Source organism: Octodon degus, unplaced genomic scaffold (genome assembly GCF_000260255.1).
Source record: "Octodon degus isolate 3935 unplaced genomic scaffold, OctDeg1.0 scaffold00003, whole genome shotgun sequence".
Lineage (NCBI taxonomy): Eukaryota > Metazoa > Chordata > Mammalia > Rodentia > Octodontidae > Octodon > Octodon degus.
Genome location: NW_004524579.1, coordinates 27,607,535 through 27,617,954, shown reverse-complemented (window position 1 = coordinate 27,617,954; position 10,420 = coordinate 27,607,535). Strand labels below are relative to the sequence as shown.

Here is a 10,420-nt window from a genome sequence, read left to right as displayed (position 1 = left end):
CATTTAAAAATTAGAATATATTTTAAAATCAAATTTTCTTTTTATTATGAATAAATACCAGACTTTGTCAAATGCTTTTTTGCATCTATTGAGATGATCACATGTTTTCTCCCCCCTTGGCTCTGTTAATGTAGTGTACTACATTTATTGATTTGTGTATATTGAACCATCCCTGAATTCCAGGGAGGAATCCCACATGGTCATGACATATAATCTTCTTGAGATTTGTTGCATTCTGTTTGCCAGTATCTTTCTGAGGATGTTTATTCAGGAGTTTAGCCTATAGCTCATTAAGAAGATTGGCTGATAATTCTCTTGTATCCTTTTCTGGTTTTGCTATCAGGGTAATGCTTGTTTCCAGAAAAAACTTTGGGAATATTCTTTCCCTTACAATTTCATTGAAGAATTTGAAGAGTTCTAATGTTATATCTTCTTTAAAGTTCTTGCAGAATTCATTAGTGAATCTTTCTGGACATGAGCTGTTCTTTGATAGTAGATCTAAAATTATTTCTTCAAATTCATTGACTAGTACTATGTAGAATTTTTATGTCTTTTCAATTCAGCTTTCCTAATTCAAATGTATCTAGGAATCTGACCATTTCTTCTGAACTTTCAATCCTATGGAGTGCAGGGACTCAAAATAGATATTGATGATCATCTGAATTTCTTAGGCCCTGTATGATTTTACTCATTTCATTCTTAGTTGCAAGATTTGAATATTTATTTTCTTTCCTTATTTTGATAAGTTTGGCTATTTCCTTGTTTTAATAAGGTTTGTGTATTTACTTAGTCTTTCAAAGAACAAACTCTTCAATTCATTGATTCTTTTAATTAGGTTCTTAGTGTCAATTACATTAATTTCTGATCTATCTCTATAATATCATCCCTTGTATTAGATTTAGGTTTAACTTGCTCTTCCTTTTTTATATCCGTGTGGTTCAACATTATATTATTTACTTGAGCTTGCTCTGTTTTTCTGATGTGGGATTTCACAGCTATAAATTTCCCTCATAGGACTGCTTTCATTGTGTCCCATAAGCTCTAGAATGTCATATTAGCATTATAACTTAATTGCACAAAATTTTTAATTTATTTTTAAATTTCATCAATGATTCATTGGTTGTTTGGGAGGATATTATTTAATTTTCATGTGCTTATATAGTTTTGGTGGCTTCTTTTGACACTGGTTTTCAATTTCATTCCACTATGACCTGATAATACATATGGGATAATTTCACTTCTTTTGCATTTAACATAAGCTTGTTCTATGAGCTAATATGTGGCCTATTTTGGAGGAACATGTGCTGTTGAGAAGAGTGTGTATTTAACTATTGAGTGAAACGCCCTGTAGATATATACTAAGTCCATTTATTCAAAGGTTTGGCTCAGCTCTGATATTTCTTTGTTGCTTTTTTATGTATAGTTGACCTTCCTATTTGTGACAATGTAATATTAAGGTCCCCTATAACAATTGTATTCATGTTCATCGATTTTTCATATCTATTAGAGTTCATTTTATATAGTTAGGTACACTGGTATTTGGTGCATACATATTTATGATTGTTATCTCTTCCTCTTGGATTGTTCCCTAAACAAGTATGTAATATCCTTCTTTATCTCTTCTAAATCTTGGCTTGAATTCCACATTGTCTGCAAATAAAATAGCCACCCCTGCTTTTTTTCTAGTTTCTGGTTGCATGGAGTATTGTCTTCCATCCCTTCATTTTCAGTCTATAAAGTTTTTTGAGCTAAATATGTTTCTTTTATGCAGAATATTTTTAGATCTTGTTTCTTGATCCATTTTGCTAATCTATTACTTTTGACTGGTGAACTGACACTATTCACATTGATTATTATATTAACTTAGAGGTATTGGCTTATCATTTTCATTATATTATTTTCTTTTTGTTGATTTCTTTTCCTTCTACTTAATTGCTTGCCTTGCCTATTGGATTCATTCAACTGAAATTATTGGAATTGTCATTATTCTTTTTTTCTAGAATATCTTTTAGAACTTTTTGGAATACTGGTTTGGTGGTTACAAATTTCTTCAGGTGCTCAGGTGTTTTTTTATCATGGAAATATTTTATTTCCCTATCAATTTTGAAAGACAGTTTCATACAGTATATCACTCTGGGCTGGAAGTTGTTTTCTTTTTGGACTTAAAATGCTTCACTCCATACTCTATTTGACTTAAGGGTTTGTGTTGACAAATCTGCTGTGATTCTGATGGGTTTTCCTTTATAGGTAAATTGCTTCTTCTCTCTAATAGTTTTTAATATTTTGTTCTTCTGTAGAATTTCTGGAATTTTGACTATTATGTGCCTTGGTGTAGTGTTTTTCTGATTATGACTATTTGGAGTTCTACATGTTTCATTTACTGCATGTCAAATTCTTTTTTCTTTGCTTGGAAAGTTTTCTGATATTACTTCTATGAATAGGTTTTTTATGCATTTTGTGTTATCTTCTGACTGTACATTAAATTAATTAATTGAATCAATTAACTGATTGCAACCAATCTTATATTCGCCTTTTTTAAAATTGCCTAGAAGCTGTTATTTTGATTTTTCATAGTCCCTTGTTATTTTTAACAAGGTTTTTTTGGATGATTGACAACCACAAACCTACCTTCTAGATCTTATAGTCTATCTTCACATTGGTTGACTCTGCTAACTATTCTTTCAATAGAATTTTAATACTCTGGATAATTATATGAGTATGATTTATGGAATCCATGTCTTTTCTATGTTGGGTAGTCATGGTCCCCATGTCTTTCATAAGCTACTCTATTTTTAAAAAATCTGCATCTACTCTAGATTCACTAACAATTTCTTTCATTATGCTCATCATCTCTGTCGTATACTTTTTATCACTCTGAGACAGTAGGCATTGGCATATGAAGAAGATCAGTTGATCACAACTATGTCATCATGGCTAAAGTAGTATAATCAGTAATAAAAATAACATTACAGACTAAAAATGTCAAACTGTGAAAAATAATAATTTGTGAGATGTGCAAATACATAACAAAATCTGAGATAAATCAGAAAATTATATACAATAAATATCTACTCAATAGGGCAATTTTACATGAGAGGAAGAAGTAATAGAGGACAAAGCAAAGAAATGAAAGAAGAAAAGATTAGAAGCAAGACTGAAGGACAAAGGAAAATTATGCAAGCCTCAGGAAATGGGTAAAGAAGACAGGAAGGAAGGAAAGAAGGAGAAAGCAAAAAGAGCAACAAAAAAGTATTAAAGTAGATGTTCATATTCACAAAAAATGAACAACAGGCAAGCAAAACAAACAAACAAAAAACCAAAAGCAGAGGGAAAAAAAGACAAATTTCTCTGTGACTTTAAGCTTGTGGTTATCTTCTGGAGATCTATAGTTTTATGGCAGTGTGGCCCTACTCTTTCTGGTATACAAGGGTGTGCATTCAGAGTCCAGATTAATGCTGGCTAATCCCAGGAAGCTGTCAGTAAAATTAAGGCAGAGTGATAATTCTGGGACTTTCAAATCCACAGAAATTCAAATCAATCCTGGCTTTTGCTCATAAAGGTGGAACTTGGGTTGTTTAGTTTTTAACACTCTGGGTGTCTCTTAACAGCCTGGTCACAGTTCCCTGACCATGTATATCTGCTATGGTTGTCCTTCACCCAGTCAGTCCTATAGGATTTTAACACAGGGAGCCCTGACTGAAATAAAGCCAACACACAGCTTCTCTGAGTCCAAGGTTCAGGTAACTCCTTCCTAGAGTGATGTCCCTCCAAGCCCTTTCTCCAGAGAATGTGGCAGCCATTTAGACTGGAGTCACCTTCTGGTATAGCATTCATTGTCCACTGCTATGTTCCATTGGTAGTTTGCTCTCCGAAGGTTTCTGAAGTCACCAGCTTTTACTATGCTTCTGTAAATTCAGTCTTCCGTTCTCATACCACAACACAGGTGACAGAGAGAAAATATAGATCATCCCTTCCTTTTTGTCTGTGGACTCCAATTTTTCTTTCAGATTCTTCCTGGTACTGAGAATCCAATTTGGTCCTTCTTTTCTTCCCCAATTTGTTATTTTCCACTGTTTGGATTCTGAATCCTGAAGAAGCTGATTTATTGCTGCTTATCACTCTGACATCTTCCTAGAAGTCTTGCAGCAGAATTTTATTAGGTATTGCACACAGTACATTTTCTTTGAAGATGGTTTGAAAACATTTAATAACTTGAAACAATACATTGAAAAACTGGCTGCTGGCTCATATAACATAAAACAGACCCAGGATGAAGAGAAACAACATCTAACTATATTCTGAGCCTTAGTAAAACTCTCTCTTCAGCTTGATCAGAAAGAAAATTCCCAAAGTTGGCAAGGAGAATGCAGACTGCATCAGCTCCAGGGTGATAAGGAGTACAGCAGTAAAAAGAAGGGGTATCTGCTAAAGAGAAGTGATGGGGTCCAGAAAATGTGACAGAGAAGGAAGTGTTCCATCAAGGATAGGTTCTGACTATCTCATATGCAGCTTCTAACAGGCATTCATTCAAGTTGAACCTGCTTACCTGCCAGGCAAAACCACATGCTGAGGACAAGAAGTTCTTTGAGTTGACATCACATAGCAAGATGTATCACTTTCAGACAGAAAGAGTGGGATTATGTAGCACAGATATCAATACTGACAAATAGCAGAGACCCCACACATGGCCTTTCGAGGTAAGCAGAGGACTGGAGAGAACAGCTTGGAAAGCTCTGATGAAAGTCATCGGAAGATGTCAAGTGGCTTTCTTGGAAAAATTTTTGCTGCAACTGTGGTTTGTCAGAATCCATACTGTTTTCAACCAACTTGAATATTTTGACTTGTATAGAATATTCTGGCATCCACAGACAAATGGGGGGCATCCATCTTTCTCACATTTGGTCTTTAGCACTACACAAATAAAAAAAACTTCTGAATTCTTGTTGATCAAGAACATAGGAAACAAAATTATTATTATTATATTTTAGAGAAGGGTCTACAGGGTGTTCAGGATCTCAAAACTAGATTGGACTCATAGTGATCCACCTGAGGAAACAATATTATTAATGAAACTATGGAAGCAAATTATCCAGCCCCTCACCAAAACCTGATCTCTCAAGTGATACAACTATATAAAGAGAGTTTATCACTGTAAAGCATGTAGACCATAGATTCTCAAGGAAAATCTGTTCCTCCTTATCAACTAAGTTGAATGAATTTCTTAAAGCCATGAAATCCAGAGATTTAGAGCAGGATTGTCTATTGTGGACGTTAGTATTGACAAATACCAAAGAAGAGACTTGTTCTAATTCAAGTCTATGCAAATGGGGCAAAACTAATAGAACCATTGTTGGAAGCTGGACAGGAGCTCAAGGAGATGGCCCTTGATATTAGCACATGAATTGCAAACCAGATATCTTTGCACTTTGTTGAGTCCTTGTACAAAACTGTAGGAACCTGGATAAGAAGGTCTTCATGAGAAATAAAGCTCCCACTACTATACTGTGTATAGTGAGCACAAGTCTTTTTTTTTTTAATGTATTTAGTACAGGGTCTACAGGGTTTCCCTGCACAGATCAGACTCAGTGATTTTCCTATTTTTAGCCTCCCAAGTTCTGGGATTATACGTGTGTACCACCATGCCCAGTCTCAATTGTTGTCTCATTGAGCCCCAGGGGCTGGGCCAGCACGGCACACTCAGGATTGAACCCCAATCCCTGTGTCTGCCTAAACAGGCACTAATCCTCTAAACTATCTGGCCTACCCTAGGCACAAGTCTTTGAAGCTTCTTCTCAGAGGCAAGTCCACTGTGGACATTGTGAACCAAGCTGAAGAAACTGCCATGGACATAGCAGAGACTCAAAGCTACCAGGTATGAAGATCTACTTTCCCAGACTAAACATGGTAAATTTAACCCTCCCATCCATATTGAATGAGTAGAAATTTTGATAGGAGGAGATGAATGAAAGTGATGATGACCTCAATGACCAACCAAGCCTAGTCAAGAAAGAGCGCCCACCCAAACCCCAAAGCTTCTGGTACTCCTCCAGCAGGACAAACTGGCACTGCCAGGATTCAGCACTCCATGGGACAAGCAATAACTCTCTTATGGAGCCAGACGTCTGATTCTATGAGCAAGCCTCACCCATGTCACCAACCCTCAGAGGCTCCCTCCTCCCTCTTGAGAACACCAGGAAATGTCCAACTAGGCTGCCTTTACCATTCCCTCTAAGCACCCAGATGTCTGGTGACAACTCCACCCCTATCCAAGGAGAGCTTCCTCCCATCCTACCCAGACTAGAGAGAACCTTGTCCAGCCCATCCAGCCCACTACCTCATGGTGCCCACACAAAGGCACAGCTACTAGGGCTAACCATGTGGGCCCATCATCTTCAAGACAGACTTCTCACAGTTTGAGTGACTGTTGCAACAAGCAAGAACCAGTTCTTCAAAGTCTGCCCTTGAACCCAGAGTACTTCCTAAACTGCCTCATAATGTATCACTAAGAGAAACAGAAACAAGCCACCATCTTTCCCTAGACAAAGCCAACATCCCACCCATGATTTTTCAGAAATCACAACTGGCAGAATTACCACAACACCACCACCTGGAGACATGCCCTCAAAGCTCATAGAACTGGCTCCCCCAGCTTTAGACTTCAGACTTACCTCCCAGATTTATCTCACAAATGAAGAACCTGTTAACAAAACCACAGCTAAGAAAGCTGTTGGCAAAATCCCAGACTGGTGTCTCGCATAAGTCATATTTAAGAGATTCCCATGGTTATCTTCAGTAGTCTTTAAGAAAAGTTTTATAATTTTCCAAATGGAACTTGCACCTTTGCTCCAGACATGGTACACACACCTGTAATCCCATCATTTAGAGGACTGAGGCAGGAATATTGCTTCATGTTTGAGATAATCCTGGGGTACATAGTGAGCTCAAGGCCATCCTGAACTACGTAGTGAGACCTCATCTTTAAAAAAAAATGATGTCAAAAAAGAAGTTGTACCTTTGCTACAAAATACTTATTCCTAAGTTGTTCACATTTTTGAGACTGTTCTAAACTACATCTTCTTAAAATAAAATTTGAGAAATGTTAAAAAAAAAGAGTTGTGAAATTTGCATTATACCAAGGACAGGTTCCTTTAAGAACAGTTTGGAAAAATGTGCCCTCATACTTCCTAAGAGCAGTACATATAGAAATGAGAATAGCCCTCCATCTAGCAATTCTATTTCTAGACTTTACCCTCAGGAGAAATTCACTGTGTGAGTGTACAAGAATACTTACATGATGATATTTATTCCAGCACTGCACAAAATATAAAAGGAAAGGAGCAGGGGACAAAAGGGAAAGGAGGAAGGGAGAGAAGAAAAGAAGCAGGGGTAATCTGGGAGAATATGTCCAAGAAAAAAAAATACAGCACATATATAGCATACATAAAGTATATGTATGCTATGAAAAATTATTTAAATCTTTTATTAGTTACTTTCTGGACTCTGGGGCAAAATACACAACACTCACAATACAAAAGAAGAGGTGTGCTTGCTTTAGCAGCACACACTAAAATTGGAATGATACAGAGAAGATTGGAATGGCCCCTGCACAAGAAGGGCACACAAACGCATGCAGTGCTCTGTATTTTTGAAAGAAGGGAAAAAGATATTCATGTGTATATGCAGGATAGTTTAGATAATTGTACTGCTGATTTCTGCTAATCTATTGAAAGGAGTAGTTAATGCTTAAATTTAAATTTTTTTTCTTTTTAATTTCTCATAACTTTTTCTTTTCTTTCTTTCTTTCTTTCTTTCTTTCTTTCTTTCTTTCTTTCTTTCTTTTTCTTTTACTAATTTTGCAGGGTTTTTTCACATTGATTAGCTCATGGTCTGAGCAACTCCATCGAAGGCAGGAAAGTGTAGTACAAAAACCACGGTGGAATACCCCTCATCTTATAAATGTGGACCATTTTTAGTGTCTTATCAATTAATATTCTCTCTTTAAAATAAATTTTAAAAACCTAAAGAAAAAAGGATAAGAAAAAGTTTTATTCAAAGTAAGCATTAAAATTTAATTAATTATTTGATCAGTTTAGTGTTACTTATATCTGTTAATCTGAACAACAGATTTTAACAATGAAAATATGTACTATAATAACCATTGCTAAATTTTTATTCTTGTTTTGAAACTCTGTATCATGTGCACTGCCACTTGTTGCTCTTTTTGTCTTTGTTTCTGCTGTTTTTACTCTTTAAAAGTAAAATAAATAAAATGAAATAAATTTTTCATGTTTATATCTGATAACCTAAACAACTAATTTGAAGATAACATTATGCAATACAATAATCACTGCCAAATTCCTATTACTTTGTTAATTGAAATTTTATATCATTTCTTTTCTTTTCTTTTTTCTTTTTTTTCTTTTTCTTTTTTTTTTTTTTACCATTTTATGCTCTTTAAAAAATAAAAATAAAAAAAGAAGGGTTTTTGTTTCAGAGGGTTCAGTCCATGCACAGTGTGCTGGCTCCAAGGAAGAAACAGCAGGGTGAAAGAACATTACCAGGGAGATTCCTCAACCATGGCAGCCAAAAGGCAGAGGATGAAGGTGGTGGGTATTAGAGCCTAGACTCATGCAGAATCACCAGGCCAGACACTCTGACACAAAAAAGTGATTTATTGGAGGTAGGAGCAAGTGGGAAGACTGTGTAGCAGACTGAGACCACCCCAAACAAAAGGGGACAGGAGATTTTACAGGATTTTTAGGACAGGGTGTTTGCAAGCTGGACCAGCCAAGGGAGAGCTAATCTAGGTAAGGCCATGATGTTCCAGGAAAGGAAGGTCCTGTGGTTTTGCCCTGGCTTGGGCCCAAAATACAAAGTTGGGCAGAGTTGTTTTTGTGGTTTTAAGGGTCTTGACTTATCGTTTTGGACTCTGTTTGATAGGAAAGAGGGCACTGAAGTCATCTGGCTACTTCCTACTGGCTGGGGGTTGTGAGGGGTCAGAATCTGGGTATGAGGAGGAGTCAGAGGAAAGTGTACAGTAGTCTTGTGTCAGTTTCTGTTGGGCTAGAGTCTGGTAAGAGTAGTCTGAGAGAAGCATTTGCTTAAAATTTTTGGATTGTTGGGGTGGGGAGATAGCTCAGTAGAACAAACACTTGCCTGGCAAGTGCAAGGGCTTGAGTTCAATCCCCAGTTCTGCAAATAAATAAATAAATAAAAGTTTGGATTGTTAATCTGGTGACAGTATCGTGGATGAGGGAAATGAAGCAGGGGAGCTATCATGGGCACAATAACAAGCCCTGTGAGGCACCCTAGAAGGGGAGTGAGCCAAGAGAAGATGGAGTAAGTCTAGTTGTTCAGAAAGGTCAGCCACTGGAATGAGATCTGGGCCCTGTCTCTGTCCCTGGATCCTGATTGTTATTCCCTATTTTTCAGTAGTATGAAAGTGAAAGGGCTGTGAGGGGTCTGGAAGGGCAAGAGCTCATGCCTGGAGGACAGTGTCTCTTAAATCATTCAAAGCCTGGAGGATGACCCCTAGGCTGGTGGGGGCTTTTCAGGGTGTCCTCAGATTTCCTCATAGAGAGGTCATGCCGGGAGGGCAAACCCCAGGATCCAGAGGCAGAAGGACCCCATGCATCCCAGGAAGGACTGTATTTGTGTTTCTGTGGTGGGGGAATTACATAGTAAAGGGCCTCTCTATGATGGAGAGTGAAGTCCCTGGTGTATGGGGAGCTGGAACCCCAAATATCACAAAGTGGAAAGGGAGAGTTGGGCCTTAAATTTAGAGACCCAGTACCCCTTCTGAGTCAGGAAGTTAAGTGAGAGTACTGTGTGTTGGTGGGAGAGTGTGAGGGAGGGACTACAGAATAAGATATCATCCACATACAGGAGCAGGTGGCTGGGCCAGATATCCTGGGTGGCAAGATCGGCCATAAGAGCTTGGCCAAAGTAATGAGGACTATCCTAGACATCTTCAGATAGGACTGCCCATGTTAGTTGGGAGGTGATGTGGATCACAGGATCTTCACAGGTGGAAGCAAAGAGGGAGTAAGAGGAAGGATGAAGAGGAATGGTGAAGAAGGCGTCTTTTAGGTCCAGGACAGAGAAATGAGTAGTATTGAGAGGAATGTGACTGAGGAGGATATAAGGGTTAGGAACCACAGGAGTGACCAGTGAAATGGCAGAGTTAATGAGGGGGAGGTCTTGGACCAGATGGTAAGAGCCATTGGTCTTGACCACTGGCAGGATGGGGGTATTATATGGTGAACCTATAGGGATAAGGAGTTTTTGTTGGAGGAGCCTAATGTTGATAGCTTGATATCTAGGCAGTGTTTTTGTGAGATAGGAAGTTGGAGTCAGCAGGGAAAAATTTTAGAGTTTTTTGGAACCACAAACACTTTGGAGTGTTGTAGAGCCACTGTGG

The 10,420-nt window shown here is 37.7% G+C and overlaps 1 non-coding gene and 1 pseudogene across 1 annotated transcript; both read left to right on the top strand.

Moving 5' to 3' along the window:
* The first annotated feature begins 3,629 nt into the window (after window positions 1-3,629).
* LOC101570054 lies at window positions 3,630-6,796 on the top strand (annotated as a pseudogene).
* Window positions 6,797-7,544: 748 nt separating this feature from the next.
* Window positions 7,545-7,647, top strand: LOC111816946. The gene has a single exon (XR_002821251.1). It is a non-coding gene; the product is annotated as a U6 spliceosomal RNA (small nuclear RNA).
* Window positions 7,648-10,420: the final 2,773 nt, after the last annotated feature.